Source organism: Monodon monoceros, unplaced genomic scaffold, assembly GCF_005190385.1.
Source record: "Monodon monoceros isolate NGI ecotype Baffin Bay Population unplaced genomic scaffold, NGI_Narwhal_1 Super_Scaffold_12, whole genome shotgun sequence".
Taxonomy (NCBI): domain Eukaryota; kingdom Metazoa; phylum Chordata; class Mammalia; order Artiodactyla; family Monodontidae; genus Monodon; species Monodon monoceros.
The window spans coordinates 42,468,091-42,494,513 of NW_021703768.1; the positions used below are offsets into that span (position 1 = coordinate 42,468,091).

At 41.1% G+C, this 26,423-nt stretch overlaps 1 protein-coding gene across 7 annotated transcripts in view; it reads right to left on the minus strand.

Annotated features, from left to right (window-relative positions):
- Nucleotides 1–388: 388 nt before the first annotated feature.
- Nucleotides 389–26,423, minus strand: part of LOC114893086 (chondroitin sulfate proteoglycan 4-like) — a 72,335-nt gene continuing 46,300 nt past the window's right edge. For 3 of the 7 annotated variants that reach the window (XR_003792817.1, XR_003792822.1, XR_003792823.1), the window contains 3 exons: nucleotides 23,787–26,128; nucleotides 21,479–21,642; nucleotides 18,496–19,502 (listed from right to left, as the gene is read on the minus strand). The gene's annotated coding sequence lies outside the window, so the exon portion shown is untranslated. Of the gene's footprint in view, nucleotides 2,676–8,072; nucleotides 8,232–17,724; nucleotides 17,774–18,495; nucleotides 19,503–21,478; nucleotides 21,643–23,786; nucleotides 26,129–26,423 lie in introns of those variants that run through there. The other 4 variants (XR_003792821.1, XR_003792819.1, XR_003792818.1 and 1 more) reach the window with 4 other exon arrangements.

A 26,423-nucleotide genomic window follows, 5' to 3' on the forward strand; every position in this document is an offset into this window, starting at 1 on the left:
GTTTTATACTCTTGAGGTGGAAAAGGCTTTTCCAAGTATGTCACAAAGCCAGAAACATTAAAGCAGAAGATTAACTTTGTGACTTTTGCTTTTATAGAAGTATGTAAAGCTGTAACTCAAATCTTTCAATATGAGAAAATAATGAAAAGTATTATAAAATATTTTCAATGTATATCACAAAGGTTTAATATATTTGTAAAATATACAGAGCTTTTATCTATCAGTTAGAAAATATAAACAAAAGAAAAATGGACAAAAATTAAACAGTCAGTTAGGTAAAATACAGTTAATCACTATTATCTGAAAAGATACTGCTTAAATTCAATAATAAACAAAGAAATGCAAATTTTTAAAAGCAAGATTTATTTAAACCTTTCAGAGTGGCTGGAGTGGTAATATTCAGTGATCTAAAGGTGTGGCAAAATAGGTACTCTCACACTAGTTGCTAGGAGTGTAAACTGTTGCAACATTTCTGGAAGATAATCTATTAACAATTTGAAAATTTTCCTGTACATGCCTTTTGAGCTAATGTTTCTAATTCTAGCAGTTTATCCTAAAGAAATTATAGGACAGATGTATAAAGATATACTGTATAAAGATGCTTTTTGTAGTATTAGTCATAACAATAAGTGAATGGCAATAACCTAGTGTCTATCAATGGAGAGTTAAGTAAATGTGTCATGGTCCATCCACATAATAAAACCCTCTGTAGATTTTTTAAAAGATGAGGTAGATCCCGTTGACATGGAAAAATGTCCCAACACCTTAAAATGAAATAAAAATGAAAGTTACAGAGCAATATATGTAGTATGATTCTATTTATATTTTTAAAAATATGAGGATATATGTTAGCATAAAAACATGGAAGAATACATGTCAAACAGTTCATTTACCTGTTAGAGATTCAGGACTAGAAAATGACCTTCTCTTTCTATTGTATTGCTTTAATCTTTATGATTAAAACATATTAGATTTTTCAAAAAGATAAATGTCAGGAAAATAACAAGGTATTTGTGACAATAACTCCTTGATTTTATACGTAAAATGCTGGGCATTTGCTGGATTTGCTAATTATTTATTACCTAATTATTACATCTACTAGAACCAAGTGAAGACTGTGTCATTATTAGTGAAAATGGAAGAGATCAGCCCAGTTATTGGAATTTCTCATGTAATCTATATGATCAACCACCACAGAATCCCCTTCCAGCTGTATCACGTCCTGTTCTCCAAAGAGTCTACATGCAACGAAACCACTAACCATGACCTTAAATAGCCTTATCTAAAGCTAGGTGAGATGAAGATATGAAAGTTTGGCCTTGCACCTGTTGACACTGCAATGTGTGTCCGGGATCATCCATGGGGGAGTCACTCTGAAATAAGATGCCATCTGTGGAGAGAGAAAGGCACAGGCAACCTAGCTCTCCATCAATGGACCTCACCACTTTGGGTGTGATAGGCTCAGTGGCAGGAATGCAAAAATCTACAAGGCCAGCTGGCCAGAATTCAACATTGGGGCCAGCAATCCATGTTTTAATTTGAGGTCCTACAGCCAAAAGTCACCCAGTTATAGCCACAAAACCAACTGCCCAGCAGGGAGGATGTCCTGCCTTTCCCCTGTCTTATTTCAAGTGTTCATTTGGAGTCAGAGCTGTGTCCACCAGGGGAAAAGGGTATGAGTTCTCAGTTCAAAGACAGGTCCTGAGAGGCCCACTGCAGGTGGCGGCCTGAAGTGGGGTCTGGAGAAGAGATTTCATAGAGAAGTCTCATTGGCTCAGTTCCTCCTACCAGTTCCTAGTGCACTTGTGAGAGGGGATGCAGCTGGGCTCAGGCTGAAAATGTAATGTGGCCACAACCCATCCCTAGTTGTAGACAGAGAACTGAAGAAGAACACACCACAGCTGCCTAACTCAGCCTTCTCTACATCCATGGAAATTTGATTTCCTGGAGTAGGAAGGTGCACTCAAGTAGCAGCTAGTCTTCTTTTCTCAACCTTGAAGCTCGTGGCTTCTCTCAGACCTTCTGCCTCTGAGTTGAGCAACAGGTGTCCAAGTGATGAGGATCACATTCCTATTGACTTCTCCCAAAGGGTGGGCTGCTGTTACCAAACCTTGCTCCTTATGTCTTGTTCTGGCAAACTGGCATAGAAGTAGAAGCCCATTGACTCGGTAGTGGATTCTAGCTGTCTCAAAGCTCCAACTTTTGAAATATCAGTAGCTTCAGAGGGCAGTGGTTTATTTCATGCTCAGGTAAAGTCTCACATTAGTTGGGAAGCCATCCTCTGTCTTGTAGCTTTGCTGAATGTTCCACCTGATCTCCAAGTTCTCCTTTGTAGAGCACGTGAAGGATTGAGAAGAAACACTGACCTGAACTCACTAACCTGGATGAGGCTCATACTCCACTTCTACTCACAGTTCAAGCCAGATGGTCATGTGATTCCAACCTTCCTTCAAAGGAATCTGGGAAGTGTTAGAGGAACACATGGAATAATCACTGTGCACCAACTGTCTCTGGAATATTCATCATACTGGAAATGTTTTGTGAAATCTCAAAATGGAAGAGCAGAGCAGTAGAAAGAGCCCTTGAGGGCCAGTCCAGGTACAGTGTTCCAGAGCCATTTCTGCCACTGGTTAGCTGGGCGAACCCTCTGCTCCTCCATACTTCAGTGTCTTCATCTGTAGAAGATGAAGCGGGGGTGCATGACCAGCATTATTCCCACAACAAAAAGACCATTCTATGAGGCTTCTGAAGACAGTACCTGGATGACCTCTCAGCTCTTCACCAAGGATTCCACACTTAGAAAGCCCTAATGGAGAAAGCTGTGGTGGTTTCTGCCTTTCTGCTAGTGCCTGCCCCTCCTGCTGTCATTTACAAGTCTATCAATTCTCAGGAGCCCGACTTTCACTGAATTCAAGCTCTTAGAGGCTCAGTGAAAAACCACAGAGGATCTTAATTCTACTAAGATGGGCAACAAATCTCTATTCATATCATTAAAACATACGCAGGGATGGGGGATCCTCCTAATTTCCTAATCCAAACACCATCCTTACTCCCCCTCTTAACGAACAGAAACAGAGTATCTGCTATAGGGAAGACGTTACATTTTCAAATAGTATTTTGAATTCTAGGCACTACTATGGTGTTGTACTACCTGACTTTAGGGCCCCTTCCAGCTTTAACAATTACATCTCTCTTGAGAGTTATTAGAATGCATTGGCTAAGAGCATGGCCTGTGGAGCCAGATAGCCCAAGTTCAAATTGCAGCTCTAGCACTGTCATGGCTTGGGTTCCCCAGAAAGCAGACTCTGAGTCAAGGGTTTTAGAATATTGCAGAGTTATTAGGGAGTGTTCCTGGGATCAACTACTATGGAAGGAAAAGGAAATAAGTAGGATTGGGCTAAGGGAGAAGTTAAGCTGCAATGTAATCTCAGTGAAGGCCTGAGTCAACCCTTCAGGATTCTGAAGCTGAGATGGACCTTCAGAATTATCTTGAGAGGGACCGAGGGGCCTGGGAAGTAAGGATAACCCTAGACTTGATGGCTCTCTTCAGCCAAGGTCATTCCCAAAGAGGGCTGAGAGTTCAGGGCCGTCTGTAGCCACACTCAGCAGCTGGAGGCATATGTCCTTCATCCCTGAAGAGGGATCTGAGCCACACATCTCAACATCCCTATAAGCACTCATTAGTTACATGACCTTGAGCAAGTTACTCACCCTCTTTATCTATATTTTACAAATGAGAAAAACGAGGTACTATCAGAGTATCTACTTCATAGAGTGTGACAGTTAAATCAGTTAGCACATGTAAGACACTTATTAAGTACTTGCTACATGCCTGGTACTGTCCTAAGTGTTAGTTATCACACGCCTCTCAAAAAACTGCACAAGAAGAGGAATGTTCACATTTGGGGATTAATTGGGACTGTGGAGTCTTATGGAAGACCAGAAAAGGGGGGATGCCCCCTCAAGAACCTATCTGTGGCCCAGCCTATTGTTAGAGGTCCAGGCTCTCAGCCAAAATGCTTAGCATGAAGGACTTCAAAGCAGTTCACATTCATTCCTAAGGTTAAAACCATGAAAGCTCGAGGAAGTAATTTTACCTAAAATGTCCTTTTTAATGCTTCTGCATGTGATCAACTCTGATATCTCTCCGATATCATAGAGAAAATGTTCTCTCTCTTTTAAGGAAGGGTTTTCAGAGCCCTGTCTTTTGAATTTAACCCCCAGATTCTCTGGATATCTTCAAGGTACAGGAAGAGTGTGTCAGATCCCCTGCAGGGACCCCCAGCCCCATCCCTGCAGGGCTGGGAGAGACATTGCTCAGGAGGGGATTTGTTCCAGGTGTGGACCTAGTTGGCAGAGGCTTCGCTGGGATCTGCACTTGGCGTGGGCCATTTGCTTAGGAACAGAATTATCATTAATGACAAAACATCTGAGGCCAGAGAACATGGGACCTGCAGAAACAATAGGCAAAGGCTGTGTTGGGATGAGTGTTCTACCTTCCTTGTTGAAGTGAGACTGATAACTGGAAAGGTAATGGGATCTTTCCTTCTAAGGCTGGGAGGATATCCCCTGTATCTTCTATGAACTATCCCTATAGCTCTGTGAACTAGCCTCTACTTCTCCTCTTTAAAATGTGCATGGCAATGCCTATCTCTAATTGACTTGCTATAAAGAAACTAGGGTTCCTGTCCTGGACTCGCCTTCTTGCTGCCTGGATCTGAGACTATGTTGTTACTCTGAAAAGTCACCCAGCTTTTCTCATCCACGGTCTATTTTGCCATCAGGGCAGGTCAGACAGAAATTTGTTCGACATGGAAACCTCCAATTATTTTCCTTCCTTCTAACCAATAAACCTTTTTTATCCCCCTGCCCAGACCCAACCACTATTTTCGCCTCCCCTCCTCCAAACCATTCTGCCCCTACCCCGTCCTTGATTATGTGCCAATGTTGGTTTCAACTTCCTGCACATTTCAGTAGAAGTAGAACAGTTGTTTTCAATAACATTCCACAGCATAGGCAAGCATTTCTGAAAGCGGCTTCCTAGTTTTCAATTGACTGTTGCAATAGCAGCCTCAGAGAAGAAAACTCTTTCCAGGAAGAATGCAAACCTCGCTGACTCAGAAAGCAATTTGAGGCTTCTTTTTCCATTGCACACAAAAAAAAAATTATTGGGGGCTTTCCTGTGCTCATAAGGAGGGGTTTCTCAGCAAAGCACTGCATGTAGAAGGAAGTCCATCAGAGGTCAGGATGGAGGGGACATAAGATAGATTTCTGGCCTCCAGAGCTGGGCGGAAACCCAAGAAAAGCAGGAGTGAAGGCCCAGGTCTTTCATTACTGGACTGTGTAAAATGCAGGCCAAAGTGGGGCCCTCACAGTTTGCAAAACCAAGCTGCTCCTTCATCTGTAATATGAGAAGAACTTTGGAGCCGCTGGCCTAGAGTGACAGGAGAAAATGAGAAGAAGGCAGAGTTTTGAGGTGAAAGAGCATGATAATACAAGTCCGGAAAGTGGGATGCTAGGCCAGGCTTGGCCGCAAACCATCTGTCTGTCTTGTGCTGGATACCTGCCTTGTGTTTCTGAAGATCCATTCCCCACCCTCTCCACCCTGCTGTCTGTCCTGGGAGGCTGCTCTCTATGGTCTAAATCGAGGGCAACCCGGCCCTCTGGCTTCCCACTGGGTTCAGTGGATGGCAGCCACTGGCAGGAGGTCAGAAGGGAGGAGGGTGGGATGGGGTGTTCGTTCCCCCAGCTCTCTCCCTTCTACTCTCTAAGGTTGGCCGCTTCTCACCACGACACAGCATTTTCTCCACCCCTAGGAACCACTCCTTCCTTTGTCCTTTCTGCCTGAGGGGCTGTGATGGCTCCCTGCGGTTGCAAGCCCTGGGAGTACTGAGCCATACTTATTCTTCCTGAACCCTGCCCACATCTCTTAGAGTCCGTTATTAAACACTTCTCAGTGACCTAGCTTGGGTGTGCATTCTGGGACCCTGAAGATTATACTCCCCAATTCATCTTTATGATGTTTTTAGAGGCAGGGACTCTGAATCTCCCAGGGCCCCTCAGTATAGTCTCATAGAGGAGAATGATAGATGAAAGCAGTGATTTTTTGTCCTTCAACTTGAAAACTGAGGCCCAGAGAAGTAAATCATTTATCTGGTCTACCTCTCTTAAACCATATTCTGAAGGCGACCTTGGCAGCCACTGGGGAGGGGACGGAGAGGCTGAGAAGGTGATGTGATAAGTCCCCCCCCACCACCAATGTTTCAATAACAGCTCTGTTTTATCTGCTTCGCAAAATTTTAGGCAGAAACTCCAAAATATTCGAGAACAAAGATCACTGAAGAGCACTGTGTATTAGCAGAAGAGCCCATATGTAGACTTTGAAATGAGTGAAACCTTGCGTGCTATTTTAGCAGTAGAACCCTTAATCCAAGAAGAGTCAAAGGAAAGTGAAGCAGGAGCGTTTTGCAGTGCCAGCCCATCATACTCCCGTTTTAGAATTCAGTCCTCCTTAGAGCTCTTACAAAGAGGTGACAAGATGATTATGGTTTTTACCAAGTAATTCCATCCCACGGCTGGCTGCAGCTAATTTAATTCAAGTGGACACCTGGCCCAGGGAGAATGAATTTATAAGCTAGGCTGAGAAAATGAGTTGTTTTCTCTTGAGAATTTGAGCCAGGCACCCCCAATTGTAGTCGGATGATGTTATGCCCTGGCGCTACAGTCACGTAGCCTGGAGGCAAAGGAGAGGGTCAGGCCACCTAGAGGCTTTGGTTAGTTGAAACCATGAGGAAAGTAAAACTAAGAACCTTGTAGCAGAAGCCAGTCCACTGCCAAGGGAATAGAGCAGGCCACAGAGAGCATCTCTCTTGTTTTCACCATGTGGTCTCTTGTCTCAGTTTGTAATATCTCTGTAGACCCTATCATGCTGGGTATTTTTCCTGCCATTGGGTCCTAAGATTTCTCTCTGAATTTTTACTAACAAATGCCGTTTTCTTGTGCTAGATTGAGAATTGGATAGATACATATGTACATACATACAAACATACATACATACATACATAAATGAAGGAGAAAGAACAAATCTTCCTTACAGAAGAATTCCAAATATGTGAACACATGCCCCCTCCAGCAGATGGAACTTAACTTCCCTTTCTCCAAGTATGAGCTGGACTTAGTGACTCCCTTCTAACAAATAGAGTATGGAAAAGGAAATATAGTAGCTTCACAGTGGAGAAAACTGGCAGACAGTACTTTAACAAGCCCATCAGTGTTAATATCACCAGTGCTAAGTCATGTGGATATCATGTACCCCCTAGTATTTAACACTTGAAGGAAAGAGACACTTCACCTCTGTAGTGTTTTTCCCCCAAACCCGTAATTCCAGTCAAATAATGAGAAAACATCAGATAAGTCCAACTTAAGGAACATTTTATAAAATAACTGACCAGTTCTCTTAGAAAACAAGGAAAGACTATGAGCAACTGTCACAGATGACAGGAGACCCAGGAGACATGATAACCAAAAGGAAAGTGGTATCCTGATTTGGATCCTGGAAGAGAAAAGAGATCTTAGTGGAAAAGTTGGTGAAATCCAAATAAAGTATGTAGTTTAGATAATAGTGTCGTTCCAACTCTAGTGTCTTAGTTTTGACAAAAGTACCATAGCTATATAAGGTGTTAACATTAGGACAAGCTGGCTGAGATGATATGAGGATTCTCTCTACAATCTCTGTAGCGTTTTTGTAAATCTATAACTACTTCAGAAAAAAAATGAAAAAGATGACTGAGAAGCTCATTGAATCTCCAGGAGCACCAGAGAGTCAGATGTGGTGGCTACAGAGCCAGGAACTTTTGCCAAGCCCACATGGCAGAACTGGGCCAACAAAGACTCCACAGCCCCCTCTGGCCACAGACACTGCAGGTTCTTCAACCCACACCATAACACCAGGCCCTCTTCTCTCTTGCTGCTGCTACCACAGTCTGCCCAGAACGGAGTCCAGACAGCCCCTGCCTCCTCCCATTGCTGGCTACACTTGTACAACCACTGCAGGGAGGTTGGGACTTGAGTACCTGAAATTTTAGCTTCCATCCCTGGAGGGGGCTCTACTTCTTAAAATGGGAGATTTCCCAGACATAAGAAGGATGTTCCAATGCTCGGTGGCCAGAAAGAAGGACATATATCCATTGCAGTGATTGAGGTCAGCTAATTGGAGTGGTCAGACAGGGCCCCTTGGAAGAAATAGAATATAGATAAGGCATTATTATAGTGAAACCGAATTTGGAATAAAACTCAACAGCATCTGGCACTCAGCCCTGTGGCCATGGTGTGGTTCTGACAAATAGAAAGGCATCATTCTCATGCAAACACTATATTGAACAAGCAGTACATAGAGTGTCAGCAGAAAACAACTTCATGTTTGCCTTCCACAGTCCCCCCACTGTCAGCTCTGAGGGGCCATGTCTGCTGAGTTTTACGCCCAGGGTAGGAGAAGTCTTCAAGAATTTTCTGGTCACTCTTGAGTAATACACACAACTGTAGGGTCACTTCAAGTCATAAATCACAATTTCAGATTAGCATTAAAATGTCAAGCCTTATGGAATAGTCAAAATTTCAAATCTGCTTTTAAGTTGTGGCTTCTCCCCCTCCTACAGTTTGGGTCTGAAGTCAAGGAAGGAAAGGGTCTGTCTTCTCTCATATCTGTCCTTCCTCTGGCTTTTATGGTTTCAACCCCTCAAGAGCTGAAGTACAGTCAGGGTGAGTAGGCCAGGGGAGCAGAAAAGTTTCTACTTCCCTGGTACTGTCATAAAGTTTAGAAGTTGTGATCTTATTTCCCCACATGTTTAAAGTTGACTTTTTTCACGGGCTGTGACATGGCTCTTCAGAGATCTTAGAGGTTTCTCATCTGCACTTTCTTGGAGGGCAAATGCAACTCTTTTCTGACTGGTCACTTCCTTTTCTCCTCACTCTGTAGAAATCCAGTTTCCCTCCACTCAGGTCTTAGGTCTCCATGCCTCTCTAGACCACTGTCTCAAACAAGATAACCACATGCTAGCTTGCTCTCTGGATACACATCTGGTCCACAAGAAACACTCATGTGCCAATCTTCCGTGACTTACGATAGGGTTACATCCTGATAAATCCATTATAAGTGGAAAATATTGTAAGTCGAAAATGCATTTAACCTATGGAACATCATAGCTTAGCCTAGCTTACCTTAAATGTGCTCAGAACACTTACGTTAGCCTGCAGTTGGACAAAATCACCTAACACGAAGCCTATCTTATATTAAAGTGTTGAAATCATGTAATTTATTGAATACTGTACTGAAAGTGAAAAGCAGAATGGTTGTATGGGTACAGGATGGTTATATGCATATTGGTTGTTTACCCTTGTGATCACATGGCCAACTGGGAGCTGCAGCTCGCTGCCACTGCCCAGTATCATGAGAGAATATGTACCACATATTGCTGACCTGGGAAAAGATCAAAATTCAAAATCAGAAGTATGGTTTCTACTGAATGAGTATCACTTTTGCACCATTATCAAGTCTAAAACTCATAAGTCAAACTATGATAAGTCCGGGACTATCTGTAGTCTCTGGAAATCTTGTACCTCTCCTTTTAACCAACCGTGAAGGCAACTAGTAGGTCTCTCTCTCACCCTTTAGATTATTCTGTGCTCCTCAGATGCAGGAGACATATATTAAGCTCTCTAAGTAGATCCCTTGAAGCTCCTTTCCATAAGCTTGAAAGTTCAGATACTCCTAGATCTTCCTTTGAAGGTAAAGGTTGTGTAGAACTCATGGCAAAAGAACAGCTTTCTCTCAAATTCTTCTTCACCCATTTCCAACTTCTGACTATTTTCCACCCAAAATGCCAAGGAAGAGTTTAAGAGTCATCTAGCCTGTTTTCTATCACTTCTTTTGAAAAGATTTTATTGTGGTGAAACCCCTTACTTTGAACTGTGATATTGATTGTCTTGGTGTTTCAACTGAATGTTCCATTTTAGTATCCTGTGATCTTGAATCCATCCTCAAAGCAAACAAAGGTTGCCTTCCTCCTGGTTCTCCCAGCTTGCTAGAACATCCTAACCTTCAACAATCATGTGGGGTGAGCTGGGGAAGGGGCAGCAGCAGACACAGCCCTCTAGTGTAGAACGGTATATGGTCAACTTCTCCAGCATTGTTCTGGTGGTTACTCCTGTCCCAGAGGTCTACTCAAATAACAGTTACCTTTCCAAACGTGATCTGTGCACTAAAGCAAGACAAATATTTCAGCTTCTCCCTTACAGACTCAAACATTTTAAATGCCCAAATACATTCTATTTTTATTTCACAATAAAACAAACCTTCCTAGATAAAAATTGTTTGATGTCTATTCAATACACAGTCTGCTTTTGGAGCTCATGGCCCTGAAATGAGAGGCTTATAGCGAGAGTACTAATACCAATAGAATGCAAAAATCCTCCAAAATACTGACAAAATAAACACAGAAATATATCTATATCTATATCTATATCTATATCTATAGGATTATATATATAAAGGATTATATACCATGACCAAGTGGGATTGGTTGGTTAAATATCTAAAAATCAATTAATGTAATACACTATATCAATAGAATAAAGGACAAAAATCACATGATCATCTCAATAGATACAGGAAAACATCTGACAAAACTCAATATCCCTTCATAATAAAAACATTCAACAAACTAGGAATAGAAGGGGGCTTCCTCAACCTGATAAAGGGCATCTACAAAAACCCTAAAGCTAGCAATATACTTAATGGCAAGAGAGTGAAACTTTCTCCCTAAGATCAAGAACAAGTTAAGGAAATCCACTCTCACCACTCATATTCAACATTGTACCGGAAGTTATAGTAAGGGTAATTAGGCAGGTAGGTGAAATAAAAGGAAAATAGATTGGAAAAGTAAAATCATCTGCATTTGCAAGTGAAATAATGTCTTATGTAGAAAATCCTAAGGAAGCCATTGAGAAACAATTAAAATTAAAAGATTTCAACAAAGTTGCAGGTTACAAAATCAACGTACAAAAATCAGTTGTATTTCTGTACATTACAAAATTAAGAAACAAAAATGAAAATTAAGAAGACAATTTCATTTACAATAGCTTCACAAAGAATAAAATACTTAGGAATAAATTGAACCAAGGAAGTACAAGACTTCTAGGTTGAAAACAACAAAACATTGTTGGAAGAAATTTTAAAAGACCTAAATAAGTGGAAAGACATCCTATGTTCATGGATCAGAAGACTTGTTAAGACGTAATAGTCCCCAAATTTATCTACAGATTCAATGAGATCTCTATCAAAATCTTTGCTGCATTCTTTGCAGAAATTGACAAGCTGATTTTGAAGTTCATATGAAAATTAAAGAAGCCCAAAATAGGCAAACCAATCTTTTTCTTTTTATAAATATCTTTACTGGAGTATAATTGATTTACAGTGTTGTGTTAATTTCTGCTGTACAACAAAGTGAATCAGCTATAGGTATACATATATCCCCATCTCCTCCCTCTTGAGCCTCCCTCCCACCCACCCTATCCCACCCTTCTAGGTCATCACAAAGCTTTGAGCTGATCTCCCTGTGCTATGCAACAGCTTCCCACTAGCCATCCATTTTGCATTTGGTAGTGTATATATGTGCATACTACTCTCTCACTTTGTCCCAGCTTCCCCTGCTTCATTCCCTGTGTCCTCAAGTCCGTTCTCTACGTCTGCATCTTTATTCCTGCCCTGCAACTAGATTCATCAGTACAGTTTTTTGAGATTCCATATATGTGCATTAGAATACGGTATTTGTTTTTTCTTTCTGACTTACTTCACTCTGTATGACAGACTCTAGCTCCATCCACCTCACTACAAATAACTTAATTTCTTTCCTTTTTATGGCTGAGTAATATTCCATTGTATATATGTGCCATGTCTTCTTTATCCTTTCATCTGTCGATGGACATTTAGGTTGCTTCCATGTCCTGGCTATTGAAAATAGTGCTGCAATGAATATTGTGGTACATGTATTTTTTAAATTATGGTTTCTCAGGATATATGCCCAGTAGTGGGATTGCCGGGTCATATGGTAGTTCTATTTTTAGTTTTTTAAGGAACCTCCATACTGTTCTCCATAGTGGCTATATCAATTTACATTCCCACTAACAGTGCTGGAGGGTTCCCTTTTCTCCACACCCTCACCAGCATTTATTGTTTGTAGATTTTTAGGTGATGGCCATTCTGATCGGTGTGAGGTGATACCTCATTGTGGTTTTGATTTGCATTTCTCTAATGATTAGTGATGTTGAGCATCCTTTCATGTGTTTGTTGGCAATCTGTATGTCTTCTTTGGAGAAATGTCTATTTAGGTCTTCTGCCCATTTTTGGATTGGGTTGTTTGTTTTTTGATATTGAGGTGCATGAGCTGCTCGTATATTTTGGAGATTAATCTTTTGTCAGTTACTTCATTTGCAAATATTTTCTCCCATTCTGAGGGTTGTCCTTTCATCTTGTTTATGGTTTCCTTTGCTGTGCAAAAGCTTTTAAGTTCCATTAGGTCCCATTTGTTTATTTTTGATTTTACTTCCATTACTCTAGGAGGTGGGTCAAAAAAGATCTTGCTGTCATTTATGTCATATAGTGCTGTGCCTGTGTTTTCATTTATAGTGTCAGACCTTACATTTAGGTTTTTAATCCATTTTGAGTTTATTTTTGTGTATGGTGTTAGGAAGTGTTCTAATTTCATTCTTTTACATGTAGCTGTCCAGTTTTCCCAGCACCACTTATTGAAAAGGCTGCCATTGTATATTCTTGCCTCCTTTGTCAAAGAGAAGGTGACCATATGTGTGTGGGTTTATCTCTGGGCTTTTGATCCTGTTCCATTTATCTATATTTCTGTTTTTGTGCCAGTACCATACTTTCTTGATTACTGTAGCTTTGTAGTATAGTCTGAAGTAAGGGAGCCTGATTCCTCCAGCTCCATTTTTCTTTCTCAAGATTGCTTTGGCTATTCGGGGTCTTTTGTGTCCATACAAATTGTAAAATTGTTTGTTCTAGTTCTGTGAAAAATGCCATTGGTAATTTGATAGCAATTGCATTGAATCTGTAGATTGCTTTGGGTAGTAGAGTCATTTTCACAATGTTGATTCTTCCAATCCAAGAACATGGTATATCTCTCCATCTGTTTGTATCATCTTTAATCTCTTTCATCAGTGTCTTTTAGTTTTGTGCATACAGGTATTTTGTCTCCTTAGGTAGGTTTATTCCTAGGTATTTTATTCTTTTTGTTGCAATGGTAAATGGGAGGGTTTTCTTAATTTCTCTTTCAGATTTTTCATCATTAGTGTATAGGCATGCAAGAGATTTCTGTGCATTAATTTTGTATCCTGCTACTTTACCAAATTCATTGATTAGCTCTAGTAGTTTTCTGGTAGCATCTTTAGGATTCTCTATGTATAGTATCATCTCATCTGCAAACAGTGACAGTTTTACTTCTTCTTTTCCAATTTGGATTCCTTTTATTTCTTTTTCTTCTCTGATTGCCGTGGCTAAAACATCCAAAACTATGTTGAATAATAGTCATGAGAGTGGGCACCCTTGTCTTGTTCCTGATCTTAGAGGAAATAGTTTCAGTTTTTCACCATTGAGAATGATGTTGTCTGTGGGCTTGTCATATATGGCATTTATTATGTTGAAGTAAATTCCCTGTATGCCTACTTTCTGGAGGGTTTTTCTCATAAATCGGTGTTGAATTTTGTCAAAAGCTTTTTCCGCATCTATTGAGATGATCACATGCTTTTTATCCTTCAGTTTCTTAATATAGTGTATCATATTGATTGCATATATTGAAGAATCCTTGCATTCCTGGGATAAACCCCACTTGATCATGGTGTATGATCCTTTTAATGTGCTGTTGGATTCTGTTTGCTAGTATTTTGTAGAGGATTTTTGCATCTATGCTCATCAGTGATATTGGCCTGTAATTTTCTTTTTTTGTGACATCTTTGTCTGGTTTTGGTATCAGGGTGATTGTCACTTCATAGAATGAGTTTGGGAGTGTTCCTCCCTCTGCTATATTTTGGAAGAGTTTAGAAGGATAGGTGTTAGCTTTTCTCTAAATGTTTGCTATAATTCACCTGTGAAGCCATCTGGCCCTGGGCTTTTTTTTGTTGGAAGATTTTTAATCACAGTTTCAATTTCAGTGCTTGTGTTTGGTCTGTTCATGTTTTCTATTTCTTCCTGGTTCAGTCTTGGGAGGTTGTACTTTTCTAAGAATGTGTCCATTTCTTCCAGGTTGTCCATTTTATTAGCATATAGTTGCTTGTATATGCCCAGCATGATCCTTTGTATTTCTGCAGTGTCAGTTGTTACTTCTCCTTTTTCATTTCTAATTCTGTTGATTTGAGTCTTCTCCCATTTTTCCGTGATGAGTCTGGCTAATGGTTTATCAATTTTGTTTATCTTCTCAAAGAACCAGCTTTTAGTTTTATTGATCTTTGTTATTGTTTTCTTTGTTTCTTTTTCATTTATTTCTAATCTGATCATTATGATTTCTTTCCTTCTGCTAACTTTGGGGTTTTTTTGTTCTTCTTTCTTTAATTGTTTTAGGTGTAAGGTTGGGTTGTTTATTTGAGATTTTTCTTGTTATTTGAGGTAGGACTGTATTGCTATATATTTCCCTCTTAAAACTGCTTTTGCTGCATCCCATAGGTTTTGGGTCGTCATGTTTTCATTGTCATTTGTTTCTAGGTATTATTTGATTTCCTCTTTGATTTCTTCAGTTATCTCTTGGTCGTTTTGTAGTGTATTGTTTAACCTCCATGTGTTTGTATTTTTTACAATTTTTTTCCTGTAATTGATATCTAGTCTCATAGTGTTGTGGTTGGATAAGATGATTGATATGATTTAAATTTTCTTAAATTTATGAAGGCTTGATTTGTGACCCAAGATGTGATCTATCCTGGAGAATCTTCCGTGTGTACTTGAGAAGAAAGTGTATTCTGTTGTTTTTGGGTGGAATGTCCCATAAATATCAATTAAGTTCATCTGGTCTAATGTGTCATTTAAAGCTTGTTTTCTTATTTATTTTGTTTGGATGATCTGTCCATATAAGTGGGGGTGTTATAGTTGTCTACTATTATTGTATTACTGTTGATTTTCCCTTTTATGGCTGTATTTGCTGTATATAATGATGTGCTCCTATGTTGGCTACATACATATTTACAATTGTTATATCTTCTTCTTGGATTGATCCCTTGATCATTATATAGTGTCCTTCCTTGTCTCTTTATTTTAAAGTCTAATAATAATCTTTATTTTAAAGTCTATTTTGCCTGATATGAGTATTGTTACTCCAGATTTCTTTTGATTTCCATTTGCATGGAATGTCTTTTTCCATCCCTTCACTTTCAGTCTGTATGTGTCCCTATGTCTGAAGTGGGTCTCTTGTAGACAGCATATGTACGTGTCTTGTTTTTGTATCCCTTCAGCCAGTCTGTGTCTTTTGGTTGGGGCATTTAATCAATTTACATTTAAGGTAATTATTGATACGTATGTTCCTATTACCATTTTCTTAATTGTTTTGGGTTTGTTTTTGTAAGTCTTTTCCTTCTCTTGTGTTTCCCAATTAGAGAAGTTCCTTTAGCATTTGTTGTAAAGCTGGTTTGGTGGTGCTGAATTCTCTTAAGTTTTGCTTGTCTGTAAAGCTTTTGATTTCTCCATCAAATCTGAATGAGATCCTTGCTGGGTAGAGTAATGTTGGTTGTAGGTTTTCCTTTTCATCACTTTAAAAATATCTTGCCACTGCCTTCTGACCTGTAGAGTTTCTGCGGAAAGATCAGCTGTTAACCTTACAGTGATTCCCCTGTATGTTATCTGTAGGCAAACCAATCTTGAAAAAGAAGGGTAAACTTGGAGAACTCACTTCCCAATTTCAAAACTTACTACAAAACTATAGTAATCAAGACACGATGGCACTGGCATAAGGATAGATATAAATATCAATAAGTTAGAACAGAGAGTATGGAAATAACCTCTTATATTCAACTCACTTTTGACAAGGGAGCAAAGATAATTAAATGGGGAGATAATAGTCTCTTCAACAAATGGTACTAAGACAAATACATATCTACATGCTGTAGAATGAAGTTGGACCTCTACTTCACACCATATACACCATGTATAAAAATGAACTCAAAAGGAGTCAAAGATCTAATTTTAAGACCTAAAACTATAAAACTCTTACAAAAAAGCAGAGGAATTAATGTTCATGATTTTGGATTAGGACATATTTTCTTAGATACTGCATCAGAGGTACAAGTGACAAAAGAAAAAATAGATAAATTAGACATCATCAAAATTAAAACCTTTGAGTTTCATAGCACATCATCAAGAAAGTAAAAAGACAATCCACAGAATGGGAGAAAAATTTTGTATATCACATATCTGATAAGGATTACTATCCATAATATATAAATATCTCTTATAACTCAAGAATAAAAAGACAAATAATGCAATTAACAAAGGATCTGAATAGACATTTCTCTAAAGAAGATATACAAATGGCCAATGAGTAAATGGAAAGATGTTCAACATCATTAGTCATCAGGGAAATGCAGATCAAAATCACAATGAGGGAACTCCCTGGCAGTCCAGTGGTTAGTACTTGGCGCTTTCACTGCCAGGGCCTGGGCCCAGGTTTGATCACTGGCCAGTGAACTAAGATCCTGCAAGCCACATGGCACAGTCAAAAACAACAAACAAGCAAAAAACACAATGAGATACCACTTCATACCCACTAGGATGGCTAAAATCAAAAGGACAAATAATAAGTGTTGCTGAGGATGTAGAAAAATTGGAACCCTCACACATTGCTAGTGAGAATGTAAAATGTGGCAGCCACTTTGGAAAACAGTCTGGCAGTTTCCCAGAAGGTTAAACATAGAATTACCATATTACCCAGCAATTCCACTTCTAGGTATATATCCAAGAGAAATGAAAACATATAGCCACACAAAAACGGGTTCATGAATATTCATAGTATCATTTTTCATAATAGCCAAAAAACATGGAAACGACCCAAATGTCCATTAGCTGATGCATGGATAAATAAATGTGGTATATCCATACAGTGAAATATTATACAGCCACAAAAAGGAACTGATACTTGCTACAACATGATGACCCTTGCAAATATTATGCTAAGTGAAAGAAGCCAGTCTCAAAAGACCAAATATTGTATGATTCTATCTATATGAAATGTCCAGAATAGGCAAATCCATAGAGACAGAAAGTATATTAGTAGTTGCTTAGGACTGAGGGACTTGGGGGTAAATGAAGAGTGACTGCCAATGGGTACAGGGCTTTTCTTTTTTTTTAATTTTTATTTATTTATTTATTTATTTTTGGCTGCTTTGGGTCTTCGTTGCTGCACACAGGCTTCCTCTAGTTGCAGCGAGCGGGGGCTATTCTTTGTTGCGGTACACGGGCTTCTCATTGCAGTGGCTTCTCTTGTTGCAGAGCACGGGCTCTAGGTGTGTGGGCTCCAGTAGTTGTGGCACACAGGCTCAGTAGTTGTGGCTCACGGGCTCTACAGCGCAGGCTCAGCAGTTGTGGCGCACAGGCTTAATTGCTCCGCGGCATGTGGGATCTTCCTGAACCAGGGCTCTAACCCATGTCCCCTGCATTGGCAGGCCGATTCTTAACCACTGCGCCATCAGGGAAGCCCCCAGGGCTTCTTTTTGAGGTGATGAAAATATTCTAAAATTGAGCATAGTGATGGCTGTACAGCTCTGTAAATATACTATTGAACTATATGCTTTGAATGAATTGTATGGTATGTAAATAATATCTCAATAAAGCTGTAATTTATTTTTAAAGTGCTGATGTAGTCTTTGCTATGCAAAAATACAAGCAATGCTGAGATGAAATGCAGAGGAGTCTTTTTAAAATATTACAAAACGCATTAAATCTTGGACTTGCTAAAAGTTGTGGTGAACAAGTTATTGTTTCTGGGACCTAACATGACCGGCAGACTAACCGTAATTAAGAGTAAAGGGATTTTCAACTAGAAGGTGGTTTGGGAAAAGCCTAGTTTCTCAGCATGATGCCAAAATGGCCAAGGCTCCCACCAACACAAGGCCTCCTGGCTCCCACCTGCAGACGTGAGCTGCTGCCAATAAAGGGTCCTGCAAGGAGTGGTCCCTAGAGGCAAGTAATCCAGAGGCTAACTGTGTGCCTAAGACTCATGCAAAACCCAAGAGCCCCAGGGTCCATAGTCCTGGAGCACACAATACTAGGAGAATGTGAACTATTATTTTAGCCTAGGTTTCCTCCAAAGCAAAGGCTCCTCTGTGAGATAGACAGGGATAATAAATAGGACTGGAAGTGTCCATACCTATGTTTTTATGCTCAATCTTCTGGATACTCTGAGAAGCCTCACAGAATGCATTTTACAACTGTTTACCCATGGGATGAAAGGGGGAAGTATTTATTTGTCAGCTCCACTTTGCCACTGGCTAAGGGCTGTTTTGTGGGGAGTTAACTCTCCCTACTTCCGGGGTGTGCAACCAAAAGTTCCCACAGGCATGCTGTGAAGACAGAGGGGCCCAGGGTAGAAGGCACAAGGCACACCATACACTCATTTATAGCTGTGAACACACCTGGAACTGGTAGCCTCAGCCATAGTTAGAGGAGGAAGCCAGTTTCAGAGAATTTGAAACAATGCTTAAGAGGTGTCTGATGCAACTATCAACTAAGTTCTGTGAGGTCTCAGAATCAGGTACAGAATTTTCAGGGTCCAACATGAAAATGTGGGGTGTTTGTTCCAAAATTATTAGAATTTCCAGGTGGTGACAGCAGAGCATAAGCCAAGCCCAGGGTCCTTCTGAGAGTGGACCCTGTGTGACTGTACTGGTTGTACATGGCCATGAAGCTGGCCTCGTGTGGACTCTAAAGTAGCAAATTACCCTCACCCTCACTCCTACACACACACACCACGTACTCCTGACTACATCTCCATAAGACACATTGACATTGAGGGGCTGAGTTCCCTCTTCTTTGCCTCTCCTTCGGCTCTGACCACACATCCATAGGCAAGGCAGGGGGGTTCCTGACCCTGCTGGTGTGTGCTAAGGTTTTTCCAGGCCAAGGTCAAGTCTGGAAAAAGGAGAGAATTTTTCATAAAGCTGCTTATTTTTTCCATAAGTTTCTTTATTATAAGATTCCTTCCTTACCTTAGAAATCATGGTGATCGTAAGCAGTACTTTTTTTTTTTTCTGCCAAGGAAGGATATTAATTTTTTTTCAGTGTCGGTCCTTTGCCAATTTTGGACTTGAAAATTACTGGCTCATGAATGTCTGAAGATACTGGGTTGGGAGGAGAAGAGGAGGTAGGTGTTCAGAATCAAGAGGCTGGTTGATGTAGGGATTGGAGGCCACTTGGATAGGCAGAGAGCAGTGCGGGCATTTGATCAGCAGCTCAGCGCCCCCTACAAGATAGAGAACCATCAATACCTCCAAGCTCAAGTCTGCCCCTTGTGAGTGTTCCTGGCGCGCTCTTTCCTTCATCCATTTTCTTGCCAAGGCTCTGCGTAAGGATGAAGGGGAAAGCCCTGCCTGTAGGTAGAGTATGAGCATTTGGGAAGCTCCTCTTCTTAAAAATATGAGCCTCTGGTTTACTCAAGTGACTTACTGTGTTAATTCTTTTAAAGTGCATTAAAACCCTAGGTAAGAAAATTCCTCTGTAGCACTTTGTATAGTGCCTGATGCATTGAAAATACTGTACACATATGATGATATTAACATCAAGTGATTATATCACTAAATCCTAACAAAACCCAAAGAGACAGGTGCTAATATTATCCCCATTTTTTGGCTGAGGAAACTAAAGTTCAGAGAGACTGAATAAGTTACTCAAAGTTACACTGCTTGGGAGCAGAGGGCCAGGATCCAAAACAGACCCAGAGTCTATTGTTTAACCACACTGCCATGTCACTTCTTCTGAGAATATACAAGGTCGGGCTGAGAAGTGTGGAGGTCGATGGGCCAGTGAGCTTCCTGATTCTTGCTGCACCACTGGGTAGGCAGCATTTACCTAAGAGTGCTTCAAGTAAAAACACAAAGCCCTTTCCTAACCTCTGTCTCCTTTTGTCCTCTTTCTGTACCCTCTTTTCTCCTGGCATTCCTTGTGTGATTCTGGAGGAGCCAATAGAGGAAACAGACCAAAGAGCTCCTTTCAGGACAAAATCTTGCATCTTCAATATCTAGAAGCAGTATCAACTATCTAGCATCTCACATACAGTAGGTGAATAATAAATGTTTGCAGATCACTACGAGAAGGCAGCCTCTTCCAGGTCCCCATGAAACAGTTAGTGGTGTTCCTGAGCAGGCTAGCAAAGTCTCCAGAGTTCAGCATGCCACACAGTGGGCTCCATGCCCACTTTTATTCCCACATCTCTCCCTACGCACGTCCAAATCAAACCTCATTATTAATTACAACACCTCTGAAAGATGCAGGAGGTGTGTAGTGTAGCCCCATCCCCAAATTCAGGGAATGTCATCTGATATATTCCATCACGTCCCATTACCTACCACCCGCTCTCCAGATGTGTCCACTTCAGCCTCAGAAATCTGAAGAACAGCTTCTGTGTCATCTCGATTTTACCTAATTAATGCACGACTCTAAGGAAGCACCCCCAAGTGTCTGAGCAGGATCTCTGAAAGGTTAGAATCTGCCAAAGTCTCCAGATATGGAAAAACATTAGACCCTCCACTCCGAGCCCACCCCAAAGTATACCTTCTCTTAAGCAAAATCAGCTACTCTTCTGATAGTACCCCTTAGTATCCACTTATTAAATCACCAGTCATTTGTTAAGAAGCACTGAATTCATTATGAATTCAGAATTGAGACTATGCAGTTATAGCTCTACATATGGGAGAAACTATTTCGGACTGATTTTCAATTTCCAACACTAAACAAGGCTTTGCCAAAATGTTTTATTTCATATTTTATTTGAGCGAGCACCAAATGATAGGCATTGTTGCCTTTTAAATTGAACACATATGCAAATCGGTAGACTATCCCAGATCCTCTGGAAGAAATCTGCCCAAGCTCCATATGAATTACATGATTAATGAGTGATTCTTGGCATCTGGGTCTCACACTGATGTTCTTGCTGTAGCAGGCACACTCATAAACAATGTGAATTATCATTTTAAAGCATTTGTGTGTGTCTCGTTCCAATATGGACACCAAATTTATTGGCCTGGAGTTGCAGATTTAACAGGAAAAAGAGGAAGGAAATCAGACTTTTTTGTTTGGCCAGGCTGGTAGTCCTAGCTCCAGAGATTTTATGGCTGAAGCAAGGAAGAGGCCAACATGGTCACAAAGCCAAGTATGTCTGGCTCTTCCCCAAAGAACAGGTATTCTCCTTGCCCAGTCAAGGGAGAGCAAAGGCCCACTTACCAGATGCAAAGATGCTCCTCAGCCTTCTCTCTCTGTGTATAAGCTCAAGCACCGCCATTCTGCTTCTTCTGAGTGCCCAACTGCTTGGCACAGGCCCAAGAACAATTCTGAGTTGCACAGTGATCAAGCCAACCTTGGGTTAAGACTCTCATTCCTCCTCCTTCCTAAAGGGATCAAATACAAAAAACACTTGAGGGGGCTATATAAAATCGAGGAATCCAGAAATGCAGGAGGGAATCACTTTTGGAACAGGAGTAGAGAAGTCTTCTTCAGCAACAGTTGTCCATGGCCAGGGATGGTGGCAACAGTTGTCTGTGGCATTACATCCAAGGATCTAAGACAAGGGTAGTTGTCTCTAGGCCCACATAGGCTATGCTTCCATTTATTCTGTAGACTGTGAAATCTGTTTCTACAAAGAACATTTAAAATTGGGTTGGGAGAGGAAAGCAACCTAGAAGAGCAGAAAGGGAGAAGGTGAGAAAAAGGCCTTTTCCATATGGAACACATCAGGGGCATCAGAATTTTGGGGACACTTTGACCTCATCTTTACCTTTGTAAATATCCTACCCTGCTTTTTTTCTTTTTCTCCTGATGTGCTCCACCTGTTAACACAAGGCAAATATTTTTCCTTAGGCAAGGAATATAAAGAAATGAGTCTGTTCAAGTTTTGTTTGATTTTTAATACCTTCTCTAAAAAATGTTCATGTTTACCATTAGCCAATAACAATTTCAAACATACTACGGAATGTTCACCCTTCCATTCTGTTTTTAGAATACAATTTTTTGCCTAGACGTGGTAATGGGTTTACTAATCCTTCACTGGGTATACAAGAAAACTCTACATCATGGCTTTAACGAGAGTTTCTCAACCTTAGCATTATTGACATTTGGGGCCAGGTAATTCTTTGCCATGGGGGCTGTCTTGTACAGATACTTAGCAGCATCCTTGGCCTGTCCTCATTAGATGCCAGCAGCACCAGCTGTGAAATCCAAAAATGTCTCCTGACATTGCCAAATGCCCCTTAGGGGGAAGTTCCTCCCCCCACAGTAGAAACACTGGCTTTAAGAAAATCATTAAAATATGAAAAGGAGATATTAAAGTAGATGCCAATTTGAAAGATTAAATAATTTCCCAAGTATTTCAATACTTGAAGAGTAGATTCTACACATTGCCTAATTGCCATTACCCAGCCTTCCCTAATTACATGGTGGGCTGATTCATTGATCTCTGACCTGGCAGAATCCTCTCTCAGCCCCAGAAGAGATGTCAGTTATGTGAATCCCATTTCCCTTTGCCAATGGTTGGTCAAAGGATGGGAATCATGTTGCTCAGTTCTAGAAAATGAGATGAAAAAGTGGGGGAAATATTTGGGAAGGCCTCAAGACTTTAAAAAATAGTAATAAATAATAATAAATAAGATCCTCTCTAAGAAAAAGTCTCTCCTTTTCCCCCACTAGGATTTCTGCCTTTGAGTGGGACTGTATTGCTTGGAGCTTCAGCAGCCATCTCACAATCACAAGGAGCTAAACAAAAGGATGAAATGCCAATAGCTTGAGGAAGGTAAGGCAGAAAGAACAAAACGGCTTCAGTTCTCAACAACATCTTTGAACTGTTGAACCAGCCTTGGAATGTCCACCTCAGGCTGCTTGTTCGTAGAAATAATTGAACACTTTTATTGCTTAGCTAAACCAATGATTGGCAAACTATGGTCTGTGGGTAACATTCAGGAAATAAGAATTGTGTTTACATTTTTAAAAGGTTGTTTAAAAATTTTTAAAAAGCAACCATATGTGTCCCACAAAACCTAAAATATTTTTACTATATGGTCCTGCACAGAGCAAGTTTGCCAATCTGCAACCTAAACCCCACTCGTGGCAGATGTCTTGTGATTTGCTACCCAAAGCATTCCTAACTAATAGAAGTACTGATGTCACCATTTTACAATGACAGAAACTGAAGCTGAGTCGGCCAATGGTAGGCTCGACTAGACAAGTCAAATACAAATTTGCCATTATTTCAGTTCATTGTAAAGTGAAACCAAATTGAGGTATCACAAAAGCATTAAACCTATTCTTTAGGGCTTCAAATAATATTTGTACTATAGGCTTGATGTTACAAATCAGAATAGACACAGCCTCTTGATGAAACTCAATGTATTCAATGAATACTTGCAAAGGGGGCCAGGCTATCGTACTATCTGGAGCACCAAGGCATTTCTTGCATTAAGAAGTCAAAGCTAGAGACTCCAAGGGGGAAAAGTCGTTACAGAAGAACACTAGAAACAAACTCACTGATATGACACATTACCTCTCCTACTTGCAGAAACAGCTCTTGTACTTCCTCGTTGAATCACTCCGAGTGAATCCTCAGTGAAAAACAGTCAAAGCCTTCCTCCACTAACTCTAGCTCCCATGTTAATCTGCAGTCGGGCCAGCATGTTCTGTCACACCTTGGTAAAGGGTTTAAATAGTGGCAAAATCTTACGTACACTCAGAGCATCAGGTCCAGAAGAGGGTACACAAAGCTCATTGTGGACAGCCCATAACATGAGTGTTGTATAAAAGTTACAGTAAACACCTGCCAACACCTAACCATGGAGCTACTACAGAACACCAAGGGATGGCAGGGCTGGGCTTTTCTCAGTTGATCCAACCAGCATTTCTTTGTCTTTGTATCCCAGTACCTGACACACAGCAGGTGGTCAGTAAGGAACAAGCACCCTCAATCTACACCCAGTACTGGTTGTGCTTCAATGTTGGGTTGGTTTGTCGACAGAGCTTGACCATGTCAGGATCCAGATTCACACATGTCTCCCAAGGAACACATTTTTCCACTGGCTCAATGACTGGAGATTTTTTCCATGTGCTCGCATTGTTGGGCCCTGAAAAGACTGACCAGAGGACTGTTGGAGCTTTTTAGAAGAGCCATCACTGTGACAGTGGGAACAGCTATGCTCCTTTCCGGCCTAGGACCTGGGGGTGTGGGTTCCAATGGTATGATTATCAGAAGGAGGCTGCCCTCCCTGGGCTGGGTGGGTGCCCAGGGCTGGCTTTGGTGGCATCTGGTAGCCAAATGACTCTGGTGGGAGAGGCCTTGACATCCAGAGTGGGCTCTTCACCACTGTGTCGTCCCCAGGGATCTGCTTCCTGCCATCTGGTCTGGGTCAGCTTCCCCAGAGTTCCTGTCTGTGCTGTAGGTCCTGAGGAAATCACAAGCTTTTCCTGAGAGAGACCTGAAGTCACAAGGTTATCTGCAGTGACTAGTAAAGAAACATCAGGGGTAAAGGTCTGCAAAAGAAAGGGGTCAGGCGGCACTATGGTGAAGGGGAGACAACCTGTCGCTGGCTGTACGTGGGCTGCCCTGAGCAGGAACGTGAAGGAGTCATTCAGCCTATCGGTGCCGGTTAGACTGGCGCGTGGCTCGAGCATCAACAGTCCTTGGTCAACATCCTTCTGAGTGAACAGAGTAGTGTCTTCCATTGCGGTGCCCCGGGCCACTCTTCGTACAAGTCTGCCATGGACAGGGGGTTCTGTCACTTCAGATTTGGGATCACTGTTAGTCCTGTTAGCAAGCTCAGTAGCATCAAGGTCCTTTCTTCTCAGCTGATGGGCCACTCTGTTGGCAATTGTCAGATCTGACATAACCTGCAGGAAAGGCTGCACCCTGCTGTGCGGTGTTTGTCCTGATGTAAACAGCGAGAACCGTAGCTGGTCCTCTGAGGCAGTGAGGTGTGTCATGTGGTAAGAGAGCTTTCCTGAATTCAGATCCTCCTGTCCAAAGCTGATGACCACCTGGTTTTTGACGAGCAGATACCCATGTTGGAGGGGCCGTGTTATCTTGTACGTGATTTGGGGGCTTCTCCCATTGGTCACTGCTGACAGGTGAGCACTGGTGATGGGAACGGTTGTCTGGCCTTGTGGGAGAAGTAGGTCAGTGAGGTTCACGAGGATGATGGAGATGGGGATGACATCCAGGTGGAAGAGCTTGTAGAGTGGGCGGTGTTGGCCATCAGTCACACTGAAGTAAAACTCCGGAGAATGGGCTTCCACCTCGTATGAACCACACCTGAGAGTTATCAATGTGGGCTTGTGTGAAATGCTGAACAGGTATGTGTGGACGGTGAGCCATTGCCAAAAAACCATTATTAGGTTTACGGATGATCATATATCTGATCTCCTCTGGAGGACTGTCTGGATCTTCCACTTTTAGGTTTTCAGGTCCTAAAACCAACCTATTGCCCTGCAGAACTTTCAACCGAAGCCCTTTTGTCCTTAATTCTTGTGCCTTGTCATTTATAGGAGTGATGGTGATGTTAAACATCTCTTCAAGAAAGTCAGCCTCTGGCTTAGTGGTGGACTTGCTCTTTTGGTTGGGCCAAACGGCGAAGGTAAAACTGTCAGCTCGTGATTCAGAGTCATCGTGAAGGTATGTGATTCCAAGTTTATTAATTACATACTGAGAGAAATTGGGTTTGCTTTTGGTAATATTCCTCTCTCCAACCATAATAGTTCCATGGTGAGGAAGAGATGTAACTTGGAACCAAGTTTCATATGAAGAACGCTGAGGTTTGGGCAATTTAAATAAGAGGTTGGAAGCATCCGACTTAGATTGGCCAATGAGAACTTTGTCTCCTTCCTTGACAACAGCTCCTGTTAAAAACAAACGTAAAGACCAAAGTGACATCTCGTTAGAATTTTCAAATGACAGCTGTAACACTTTTTCTCCCTCAGATTTGCCTGTCCTAGTGGATAATTCACAATACCTTGGTATCTGAATTAGCACTGCTACCCAAAGCATACGAAAAAAGTAAATTTTAAATACACACGCCCACACTGTTAAGTCAACATTTCACGTAAGAGAGTTTTAAAACCTTGAGATTCACTTATAACGTGTTCATCTCCTAACTTAACTACTACCGCACTTTCTCTTGCCATGGAAACAGGT